The 12533-nt window shown below is 37.7% G+C and overlaps 1 pseudogene; it reads left to right on the top strand.

Moving 5' to 3' along the window:
* The first annotated feature begins 5371 nt into the window (after nucleotides 1–5371).
* On the top strand, nucleotides 5372–12164 carry LOC107516154 (annotated as a pseudogene).
* The last annotated feature ends 369 nt before the right edge of the window (nucleotides 12165–12533 follow it).

Here is a 12533-nt window from a genome sequence, read left to right as displayed (position 1 = left end):
AGTTAATAGACAGAAATCAAATCTTAGATGGCATCTCCAAAACTATGCTATCACTTTGAGAATAGTTTATATGAAGCTTCTCTATGTCAGTAGTTAGATAAAAGTATTAGCTGGTGACTGAAGCTACCCCTAATTCAATACACTCACTACCATCAGCTCTCAAAGGACTCATACTTCCACTATCCACACCAGGGAGGCATACATCCACATTATCCAAAAGCAGTTTCAAATCAGTAAGATATTGTTTAAAATGAGGTTATCAAAAATCAAAGTTCTACTTGCTACTCATAGTTGTAATTTGACCTAAGGGGAGCCATTTCTCTCAACCTCCATTTTTACCATTAAGGTGCAGATTTTGTGTGTGGATCAGTAGCCATATAGTCAAAGGTTAATGAGGAGTCACTGTAACTGTAGTCTTTTATTAATCCTGATAGGGAAAGAGATGAATGTCAGATCACATTTTATACTCCTTTTCCTTCCCTGCTTTACAACCTCCCTTGAGTCAAGTTTGCTAGTGGTTTGGGTCAATGTATGTTAAAAGGCCATAGTCATGATCTTTCTGTTCCATTTCCTCTTTCCATATGTCTAGGGCAGTAGGAAATCAGTCCAGCCATCATGCCCCTCTCATTTATGGTTAGGCACTCTTGACATCTGCCCTTACAGACCAGAGTGTGATAAGATTCAAAATTTGGATTGTGCTAAGGAGGAGAAAATATACCCCAAGAATCTTCAATCTTGGACATTGCTCCAGCCATGTTTACAAAACAGGTCTGTGGAGACTGGAGACACAAGACCTATGATATAATGTTATTTTATCTTTCTTTGACATTTGTCTGTCTACTGTTTCTTTACATATATCTCCCCAGAGATTTTGTGTAGTCTAAAGTAGGATGTCAGTATTCCTGGGTCTGGCCAAAATGCCTTCCTCATCAAAACTTCGTTTAAAACCCTATAAAAATTGATTTTATAAGCAAGTCTATGTTTGTCTTTACATAAATTATTGACCTAGACAATAACAGGGATGGACCTAGAGGGTATTATGCTAAGAGAAATAAGTCAAACAGAGAAAGAGAAATACCATGTGATTTCACTTATATATGGAATCTAAAGAACAAAATAAACAAAATAGAAACAGACTCATAGATACAGACATAGAGAACATTCTAATGGTTTCCAGATGGGAGAAGATTGGGGGGATGGGTGAAAAAGTGAAGAAATTAAGGCAAATAAATTGTAGTTACAAAATAGTCATGAGGATGTAAAGTATAGCATGGGAATGTAGTCAATAATGTTGTAATAACTATGTATAGTGCCAAGAGGGTGCTAGATTTATCTGGGGTTCACTTCATAAATTATATAAATGTCTAACCACTATGCTGTACATATGAAACTAATATAAAATAATATTGAACGTCAACTGTAATTGCAAAAAAAAATAATAGGAAAATAAAATAAAAAGTAGTAGGCTGTATTACATGACCAGCAGCCTCATACATCTTGTTTCCTGCACCTTTTGAAAAAATATATCATCTAGAAAATTCAGCTTTTTAGTTTGTAAAGAAGAAAACAGGTGCAAAGTTTACTTAGAATGATAAAGAAGAAAAAGGAGAAGATGGAAGAGGAAAAGAAGAGTCTGAGAACAAAGTACGCTGAAGAGGTAAGTTAGGAGCCTAAGGAAGAAGAGGGGAAAAAGAAGGAAATGAGAGGAGAAGAAAAAATTTATAGATATGTAGTTTTGATGAAAATAATAATTACCCCTTTTGAAAACAGAATCAAGATGCAGGAGAATAGAATCAGTGTGTCAATATGTCAGACAAATAAAGTATCTAGACTTGGCTGACAAAAAAAATAGACATAGCAATCACACAAAGTGTAGCATAAGTAAATAAACAAAACCAAGTGCAAAAGAGGGACAAAGACCCCAACTTAGAACAAAACATTACCTAAAAAAAGTAGAAGGAAATTCTTCAAAATTGCTTTATCCTCAAGAACCACTTATCAAAAACATGCATTAAAACAAAGGAAGTTTACAGAAAAAAGAAAGATTAAGGAAAAAATTGAGGACAACATAATATCATTATGGAGATAATACACTCACTAGAAATAGTAAAGAATAGAACAGATACATTTAAAAACTAAGTACTGACATAGAGAAAAGGCTTGAGATGAGCAAAGAGGATGGGGAAGGAAAACACAGAGATTAAAGCAATTAGTGAAAAAGCTAATAGTTGTGGAAGACAAAGATAATTCAACCTAAAAAAAAAAATTGGTAACCTTGAGGTAGAGAATCCAATAAATTAAATAGAAAATGTTTTCAAAGACATAATACAAGAGAATTTCTCTGAAATGACATCTGCAGATTAAGAGTATATTAGGTTCTAGGAAAATTTGATTAAAAATACTCAAGACCAAAGTATATTCTATTAAAGTGGTTGTTCCACTTATTAAGCTATTGTTTCTCAATTTCAAGTTTTCCCTTTACATTCAGCTTTGTAAAAATACAGGTAGGACTCTGCAAACCCTGCTTTTTCTTTGCCAGCTGGGGGAGGTTCTGCTAATAGGAGATGATAGAGCAAACTGCAAGGCTAGAGGATAAAGAAGAGACTTGCTTAGTTCTATCTGCTTCCTCTTGTCTTCTGTGGATTTCCTATTACTGTTAGCATCACCCCTTGCTCATTCTCCACCCCAGTAGTTTCTTCTAGAAGCAATTGGGTATAGCTTGCATTTTTCCCAAATTCATAAAATTAATCTCAATATCATTCCCCCCTACCCCTACTGCCAGAGCCCCATCAACCCCACCCAGAGGTTTGAGGTTCTCCTCTAAGATCTATCTCTTTTTTTTTTTTACTGCTTTTTGTTGTTCATTTGTTCTTTAGATTCCATATGTATATGAAATCATCCAATATTTGTCTTCCTCTATCCTTCCCATTTCATTCAGCACAATATCCTCTAGGTCCATGAAGGCAATATCTTTCTCCACCCTCTTCCTTTTATTTTCTGTGTGTCTTTTAATATGAAATGAGTCTCTTGTAGACAGCATATGTAGGGGGCTTGTTTTCTTGTCTATTCAGCCACTCTATCTTGTGGTTGGAGCCCTTAATTCTTTTCTATTTGAGGTACTTATTGATAAGAATGTAGTTATTACCATTTTTTATTCATGTTTTTGATACATGTTCTTTCTTCTTAAAGAAAGTATTACATTTCCTGTAATACTGGCTTGGTGATGATAAATTCCTTTAGCTTATTTTTGTTTGGGAAGCTCTTTAACTGTTCTTCGACTCTAAATAATAACTTTGTTGGATAAAGTATTCTTGGTTGTAGATCCTAGGTTTTCGTCACATCAAATATTTTGTGCCAAGCCCTTCTGTCCTGAATGGTTTCTTTTGAGAAATCAGCTGCCAGTCTTATGCGTGCTCCCTTATAAGTAACTAATTGCTTCTCTCTTGTTGCTTTTAAGATTCTCTCTTTGTATTTAAACTTTGGCATTTAATTATGATGTGTCTTGCTGTGGACGTCTTTGAGTTCCTCTTTCTTGGGACTTACTGAGCTTCCTGGGATTGTATGTCTATCTCCTTCACCAGGTTAGGGAAGTTTTCATCATTATTTCTTCAAATAGCTAGCTCTTCAACATCTTGTTTTCCTTCAGGTACTCCCATGACACAAATATTTTTACCTTAAATAGTGTCCCATAGGCCCCTTAAATTATAATTATAGCCTTGGCTTCTTTTTTTTATTTTTTATTTTTTTATTTTTTGCCATTCTGATTGAGTGTCCTCAGCTTCCCCATCCTCTATACCAGTGGTTTGATCCTCTTCTTTATCCACTCTGTTTTTTCCATCTAATATACTCTTCACCTCAGATAATGTGTTCTTCATTTCTGACTGGTTCCCTTTTATAATTTTCATTTCCGTTTTTATGTTTTTTATCTCCTGGTTAAGGTTCTCACTGAGTTTATCTACTCTTGCCCTAAGTTCATTGAGCATCTTTATAACCATTGTTTTGTACTCTGCATTTGTTAGATTGCCCAACTCCATTATTCCTGGATCTCAGTCCTGTTCTCTCACATGATTTCTGCTTCTCTGTCTTCTCATTTTGGCTACTTTTCTGTGTCTGTTTCTATGTACTAAGCAAAGCTCCTAAGTCTCCTGGTCTTATTAGTGTGACTTTGTTTAGTAGATGTCCAGTGGCACAGTTCTGAGAGGAGTTCAACTGCAGTCCAAGTTTAGCCCCAGTCTGTGCCTCTCCAGGGCCACGTGTTAAGATTCAACAAGCAGTCCACAGATGCTGTGCTTATAGCTGCCTCAAGAAATGACACCAGAAACTGAGGCCAGCTGCCACTTATGTGAGTCTTGGCTCTGCTCAGCAAGGAGCATCTGACTCACCCGAGGACACAACTGGATGTGGCTTGGGTGGGGCCATGAGTTGGGGGAGGCAGAGTTTCAGAGAATCCTTTGGGTGGAGTGACCTCTGTTATCTAGTTTGATGACTTCTCAGTTATGCCAGCACTGGATCTGCACACTGGGAGTGGGGAGGGCTCAACAGAGGAACAACGGGTGCCACTGGCTCTTCTATCTGGGAGAGACCCTAACCTCTGGCCCTCACTCAATGTTCCCCTGTAAGTCAGTCTCTGGTGCCCTTCATGCAGCTGAACCAGAGCGAGTAGGTCCAACACCACAAAAGTCTGTTTGCCAACATGGCCCCTTTAAGCAACATCTGCAGCTGCCACTGCTGGGGCCTCCATTCCACTCAGCTGCTCTGGACCCAGCAGCCTCATGTCCTCACCCTGTCCTACCCTCTTCCATTGCAGGGTGATTTCTTAGTTTTCTCCTTAGTTGTATGGCTTGTTCATCCAGATCCCCAGCGATTCTTCTTGCTCTTTGCTCCTTGTTTCTGTCACAACTTTGATTTTTTTGCCAGAGAGATGAACAGAGCCTCTATCATCTACACCATCTTTTTCTCCTTTCTTAAGCTCTATACTTCCAAATTCTTTCCTTTGTTTCCCAGACCAAAGGGTAGTACCTGTTTTCTTTATCTGCCTTTTCAGTTACATAGCTAAAAATTCTCTATAATAAATTATCTGTGTTAAACTAACTGGTGTGATTTGTGTTTCTTTACTGGACCCAAATTGTCCAGACAGAAATAGACAGTTTTCTTGGAGGAATGGACAGAAGGATGCAACATAATTTGGACTGACCTCACACTTCTTCACAGAAATGTAATGCCGGGAGACAGTGGAACAATGTGAAACCTTAAAGTACTTTATTTTATCAACTAAGGTTGATATATAAAGATTATAGGAAAACATTCTCAAATATGAAAGAACTTACGGAATATAATATCTGCATCCTCTGTTGCAGACCCACTGCAGGCGATGAGGGGTGTGGCACCCAATGTCCCTGACCAGGGTGAGGAAGGTGTCCATGAAACTGGGCCACCTAGAGTAAGGAGTCAGGGATAAGTAGAGAGAGGAGGGCATCCCTGGAGAAGTGGTCTGATATGTGGGATTGAAGCCTTGAAGGTTTGGGGAGATGGCCAATAGGTGGAGGAGATCCCCTGGAGACGTGGCCTAGCACACAGTTAGAGCCCACACAGTGTAAGGAGAAAGGCCATGATGAGAAGTCTAGTAGTAGGTGTCAGAGCTCAAGCAAGGTGATAAAGGCACCAGTGCCGGGGGGTGGAGAAGAGAGGAAGCAGAGACAGGAATTGCTTGTATACTGTGGACTAATCAAATGAGTAAATATTTTAAGAACAATGGAAGCCAGATATCTCACTATTGGAAAAGGGAGTTATAAGTACAAAAAGGGAGAAACCTGGAATCAATTCTGTGGGACTATATTGGCTTGGAGTTATTGATGTAAATTTAGGTTTTCTGCATATATAAATAAATACATATATAAAGGTAAATGTGTATGTTGTAGCTCTGTCATCCAAGAGTACTCAAGAACAGCAATGCCCCCAACATTAATGAACACACGTATCACCAAGATCTTGGATTCTAAATACCATTTTTCAGTCTAAGAAACAAGGGCTCCTTGGATAAAAGACTGATTTCAGGATTGCCAGGGAAAGTACAGATGAACTTGAAAATTCTTCTCGTGCCCCCCTCAAAAGAAGAAAGACCTAAAATATAATAAGGACATGTCAAAAAGGCATATAAGCCAGCCTCAATTGGCCAAATCATGATAATGAGTATCAAAATAAACAATAGTACTAACGACCCATTGAATAAAACAGAAACTATAAGTCTATGCAGATATGAATTAATTTAAAGCTTAGTGAATAATGAGATATTTACAATTTCAAAGTTCTTCCCCACAAAATACTTACTAATTACAAAGAGAAAAATAAAAGTAACCTTACAAAGGTTACTTTTCAGAACTACTCACTCTGTGTAGGTCCTAGCAAACAGCACCAGAATCGAGTGATCAAAGTGAACATCATCAATAAGGAGACAAAAACAAATGTTGTGCCTCCTGATAAGAAGCAATGAGAAGAACACAGCATCATTTCTGTGACATTCCTGCCAAAGATGCAGAACCTCAGTCTACAAGAAAAAAACATAACACAAACCCAAATTGAGGGCATTTTATGAAACAGCTGGCCTATAATCTTCAAGTGTAAAGGTCATGAAAATTAAGAGATGATTGAGAAAATGTTCCAGACTGAAGCAGACAAAAAAGACATGACAGTTAAATGCAGCCTGTGATTCTCAAAAGGATCTTTGCTATAAAAGCCACTACTGGGGCAATGAATAGAAGGATATTAATTTTCTGGTTTCAATCATTGCATTGTGAGACTATTATGTAGAAAAATATTTTTGTAGGAAACACCCTCTAGAGTATTCAGGTATTCAGGTGTGGTGGGGTATCAGATCAATAACTTACTCTCAAGTCATTCAGGTAAAAGGTTTTAGCTACTTTTTTCAATATAGCTTCATCTTTTCTATACGTTTGTAATCATTTCAAAATAAAATTTAATAATTAAAAAATGCAGTTTGTCTTTATTTACTGGTTTATGAAATTGCTGACAGTTTATTAATGAAAAGGCAAAGTTTAAAAAGATATAGTATAATGTCTTCTGTATACTTTTCAAAATAATATGTATTTGATATATAATTTTTCTGGACAGATGCAGAAGAAAGAAAATGTGATACTCTGGGAGAGGGGCTAGGTAGTAGTGTGAAGGAACTTTTATGTTTTTCATTTAAATCTTCCTGCATGGTTTAAATTTTATTGCCAATATATGTATTATTCTAATTGAAAACAACAACCACAAGAACAGGAGTTTCCTGGAAAGTGAGATTATGTGCCATTTTTGTTTTTCTTTATATTTGTATGCACTTGAAAATATAATTAATAAATAATGTTAAACATTTGTGTGCACACATTAAACATGTATTTTGCTATCTATAATTAGGGCAAAAGGTTGACAAGGATTAGATATTAAGTCAAATTTCAAACAATTTTTGTGGCTAAAAATCATTACCTAGTGTTTTATTTAATTTAGGCTTTTTAATTTAAAAATCTATATGAGGAATCATTCTTGGCTACCAATTAGCAAGGATTCTAGAATACACAGACTTCGGGGCCCATATTGCTGAGTAAAGAAGCCTCTCATTTATTAAGTTAGGTCTCTGCTTCCATTACTTCTGTCACCAAAACTTCACTCTGTGGAATATGTTTTAAAATCTACCCTCTTTCCAAACTTAAGGGTTTTGGAAGTAATAAGTGTAACTATGATTTAGATTTAATAAACTTATTTTTTCTTCTTCATATATCTTGATATGCTGCCTTATTAGTCTAGTCAAGGGACTTTTCCCATTGTTGTTGCTGCTGTTGTCTTGGCTTCCTGATAACATTCTTATGAAATCAAGAAAGTCTAGAACAAGACTCAGTTTACTCAAACATGGAATGGTTAAAGCAGATTTTAGTCTTCAATGATCTCTTGATAAGAGATGAAAAGAGAAGCCTCCCTCTTCTCAAGACACTTAAAGATGAAAGTTTCAAAAGACACCTCAGATGAAGGTTTACATGAAGTTTCAGATGACGATCAATGGCAGGAATTCTAGAATTTCTTGGCAATATAAAACAGAGGTTAAGAGTTTGAGTGTCAGTGCCAAACAGACATGAGCTTGAATCTCAGCTTTACCATCTACTTACAATGTATCTTTAAGCAAGATACTCAGTCTTTCTCAAACTTGGCTTATTTATCTATGAAATAGATTTGAACCACCTGGAATTAATGTAGATTTATTTGAAATAATATATGTCTAACAAAAAGAAAGTACTTAATAAATATTAATAGTAGTTTTTGTTATTGTTGCTGTTGATTATTTTTTAAAAAATCATCACTGTCTCAATCTATATTCCCAATTTCAAAGTTTCAAATATGGGTTAAAACAGACTCATGGACTACAATATCAAGGGTAAAAGTAAGAGGGAAATGGCTATTCTCTATATGCACCAAGATATTCAGCACAATAATCCTAAGAAGAAAAAGGGGCCGCCAACCATCCTATCACAACACGAACCCAAGGATAGAACTGTCAGTGAAACTTCCCTTAGAATATGTGTTTGTTAGGGTGCCAGTTAGTAGGACAAGGTTGTAGTTATGAATATAAATTATAAGGAATTTTCTTCTAAAATTTACAAGTTTTCCTTGGGTTTCATATCAGTTCTCCATATAGCCCAGGACCACCCCCACAACCTTGCACTCCAGACAACATTCACCCCAGCACTCAGCAAGTATATATGGAGTCCCTACTTTGTGCCAGTTCCTGCATTAGACACTGGACATAGAGTAGTCAAGGCAGACAGGATCCCTGCTTTCATGAGCTCATGTTCTATGGGGAGGGATTACAAATATACAAACATACATTCTATGAAGAACTACATGGTATCAGGGTACACTGGAACTGGGAGATTTGAACTATTCTGGGATGTTAGGGAAGGCTTTCCATGGAAGGTGTTATTTCAGCAAGACTTGAATCAGAATAGATGTTAAGAAGAATATTTAAGGCAAAGAGAACAATGTGTGCAAAGGGCCTGAAACAATAGAGAGTATGGGACATTAAAAATAAAAATCTGGAAGACTAGGGGTGTATATGTTGGTATGGGGCAGAGGGAAGGCGTGGAGCAGGAAGTGGAGTACAGAGAGAGAGGTTTGAGAAGTGGAAGAGATAAATGGGGTCTTGCAATCCATGTTAGGATTTTGAACTTTATTATAAGCACGATTGGAAACTATTTAAGCATTTAAGCGATGTAATGTTATGACAAAATGTGCTCTTCCTAAAAACCACTCTGCCAAGGAATACATAAAATAAATGATCCAAATATCCAGATATCTGAACAGGTAGCTTTGGTGGAAAGGATATTGTATGAAGACTTATATTCGGTTAATTGGGAAACTAGATTGGGCCAAAACAGGATTGTATTGCCTTGGTCTAGGATCTCTATAACGGCATCTTTAAGGTTGCTCAAAAATAAAGGAGACAGAGATAAAATTCTAGCATGAGAGCATGAGGAGACCCACTTACCCATTTTCAGTAAAACTGGTGAAGATTATTTTTTTTTAAAAACTTAAAGTTTTGAAAATGGTTCTAAGGACAAATATCAAGTGAAGAAATGTCTATCTAGAAAATCTGAAAATTTGGTAAGAAAAGCAAAAAATTGTGGTATTTGAACCAAGACCACTGTGCCTCTTCCCTCGCTCAGCTCACCAAGGCAGAGGCTCAACTCCAGACTGCTGCATCCAAGAACACTGGACTTCCTCTCCCCACAGCACTCAGTCAGAGGGTTTTTTCCCCAGGAGGAACAGAACTTCAGCATTTCTCATCCTGTCCCTAGTTACTGTTGCTAAGGGTAAGTTCCCCATGAGTGCAGTCAAGAAGTGGGGACTTTCTGTTCCACTCAGATCCCTCCCATGGAATGAAGGCTCTACCTTCGACATGGAATGATGAGAATATTGGGGCCCTGACTGCCTTTGACTTAGCTCATGAGGTAGTGGTGCCACATCAGGAGAAGCAAGCCAAGAGGACCTCAGGCTGCTGCCCCCTACCTATTGATTTTTCAGCTTCTGGAGGAAGGGTATCTTTCCGGGAGAAATTGTAATTGTAATACACCATCCCCAGCTCCAAAACCCTGGGGAGAACACAGGCTGTAAAACAGATAGTTCATAATGTCACCCCAAAGAAACTGACTTCTTTGGCAATAGAACATGAAACAATTCAAACCTAACATTTGCTTTCATGACAGTGGAGGCTGTGAAAAAAAAAAAAGCATATAGAGATTTGCTTTAAATTCATGGATTTAATGAGGACACAATCAAGATTGTAAGCTGGCTCATTTGTAAGAGAGAATCCAGGCAAAAGACAGCTGGGAGAAACTGCATGGGGTCAGAATTATTCCGTCAAAGGAGCCAAAATTTGGTTGAATTTATTTGTAGAGCAATTTGTGCCCCAGAGCATTGTTGAAAACAACAGAGTAATCCACCGGCAATTGGTGAAATTTAACAGCTGAGTGTGGTCAATGAAAGTAAGGAAGAGAGCCCTAACAACAGCCACTGTCAGGTTAACTGTGGGTATACTCAAAGCTGTATCTCCCTGAGGAGCAACACCAGAGGCTGCACATGGATGGGTAGAAAGAGACTTCTAAAACACTTCAGCCAATCATTAAAAAATAAATGAAAAATAACATGGGGAGGGACCAGGACCTAGAAATTCTACACGAAAAATATCTACTTAATGCAAAAGAAAGCAGAAAGGAAGACTATAGGAACAACAAAAAAGACATGGGTCATATAAAATAAACACAAAGTAAAATGGCATTAAATGTAAATGGATTAAACAGCCAAAAAGGCAAAGATTGTCAGACTGGATGAAAAAAAACAACAACATGTTCCAGCTGTATGCTGTCCACAGGAAATAAAATTAGATTGAAAGATGCAGAGAGTTGAATATAAAAGGTTAGAAAATGAACATGCAAATAGCAACCACAAAAAAGCTGGAGCAGCTATACTTATATTAGATAAAATAGACTTTAAAACCCCCTAAAATGTTACTAGAGATAAAGAGGGTCGATCTATCAGAAAGTATAATTATTATAAACATATATGTATGTAATAACAGAGCACCAAAATACATAAAGGAAAACCTGGCAGGGGATGTGTTTATTAGATCCTTTCTATTGGTAGACACTGGAAAGTAAGCATTGCTAAAGTCTCGCCTCCTGCAGTCATCGTATCTAAGTCAGAGTCTCCCAATGAGCCTGAACAGCTGTGGAAGCTTTGAAACAACTGAGTCTGAGGAGCCATTTTGAGCAATGAGGAATGCTAACAGGCTGTGTGATGGTGAGAGATCCAAACACTGAGCGCTCCAAGGCTTTGGATTTGTCACCTATGCCACCGGGTGGGAGATGGTGCAATCAGGAATGCAAGGCTACACAAGGTGAATGGAAGAGTTGCGGAACCAAAGAGAGTTGTCTCAAGAGAGGAATCTCAAAGACCTGGTGTGCACTGAATTGTGAAAAAGATTTTTGTTGGTGATATTAAAGAAGATACTGAAGAACAACATCTAAGAGATTATTTTGAACAATATGGGAAAATTAAAGTGATTGAAATCATGACTGATCAAGGCAGTGGCAAGAAGAGAGGCTTTGCTTTTGTAACCTTTGATGATCATGACTCTGTAGACAAGGCCGTCATTCAGAAATATTGTGAATGGCCACGACTGTGAAGCAAGGGAAGTCCTATCTAAGCAGGAGATTGCTATTGCTTCATTCAGCCAAAGAGGTCTAGGTGGTTCTGGAAACTTCTGTGGTGGTTGTGGAGGTGGTTTTGGTGGGAATGACAACTTTGATCATGGAGGAAACTTCAGTGGTGGAGGTGGCTTTGGAGGCAAGCATGGTGGTGGAGGATATGGTGACAGTGGTGATGGCTATAATGGATTTGGTAGTGATAGAAGCAATTTTGTAGGTGGTGGAAACCACGGTGATTTTGGCAATTACAACAATCAATCTTCAAATGTTGGACCCATGAAAGGAGGAAACTTTGGAGGCAGAAGCTCTGGCCCCTATGGTAGTGAAGGCCAATATTTTGCCAAACAGCAAAACTAAGGTGGCTATGGTGGTTCCAGCAGCATCAGTAGCTATGGTAGTGGCAGGTTGTAATTACTGCCAGGAAACAAAGCTTAGGAGAGGAGAGCCAGAGAAGTGACAGGGAAGCTACGAATTATAACAGATTTGTGAACTCAGCCAAGTATAGTGGTGGCAGGGCCTAGATGCTACAAAGAATACATTTTTAGATAATACTCATGTGTATGGGCAAGAGACTCGAGTACTGTATTTGTGACTAATTGTATAATAGATTGTTTCAGTTTCTGTTCCATGGGAAGTATAAAGTATTCCAACAAAGGGTTTTAATGTAGTTTTTCTTTTTTTTTTGCACCCAAGCTGTGGATTGCTACATGTAATAGTCTGATCGTGATGCTGAATAAACGTGTCTTTTAAAAACTGACATAAATGAAGGGGAAAAATAGA

This window comes from Rousettus aegyptiacus, unplaced genomic scaffold (genome assembly GCF_014176215.1).
Source record: "Rousettus aegyptiacus isolate mRouAeg1 unplaced genomic scaffold, mRouAeg1.p scaffold_m13_p_5, whole genome shotgun sequence".
Taxonomy (NCBI): Eukaryota; Metazoa; Chordata; class Mammalia; order Chiroptera; family Pteropodidae; genus Rousettus; species Rousettus aegyptiacus.
This window is presented reverse-complemented; position numbering and strand designations above follow the sequence as displayed.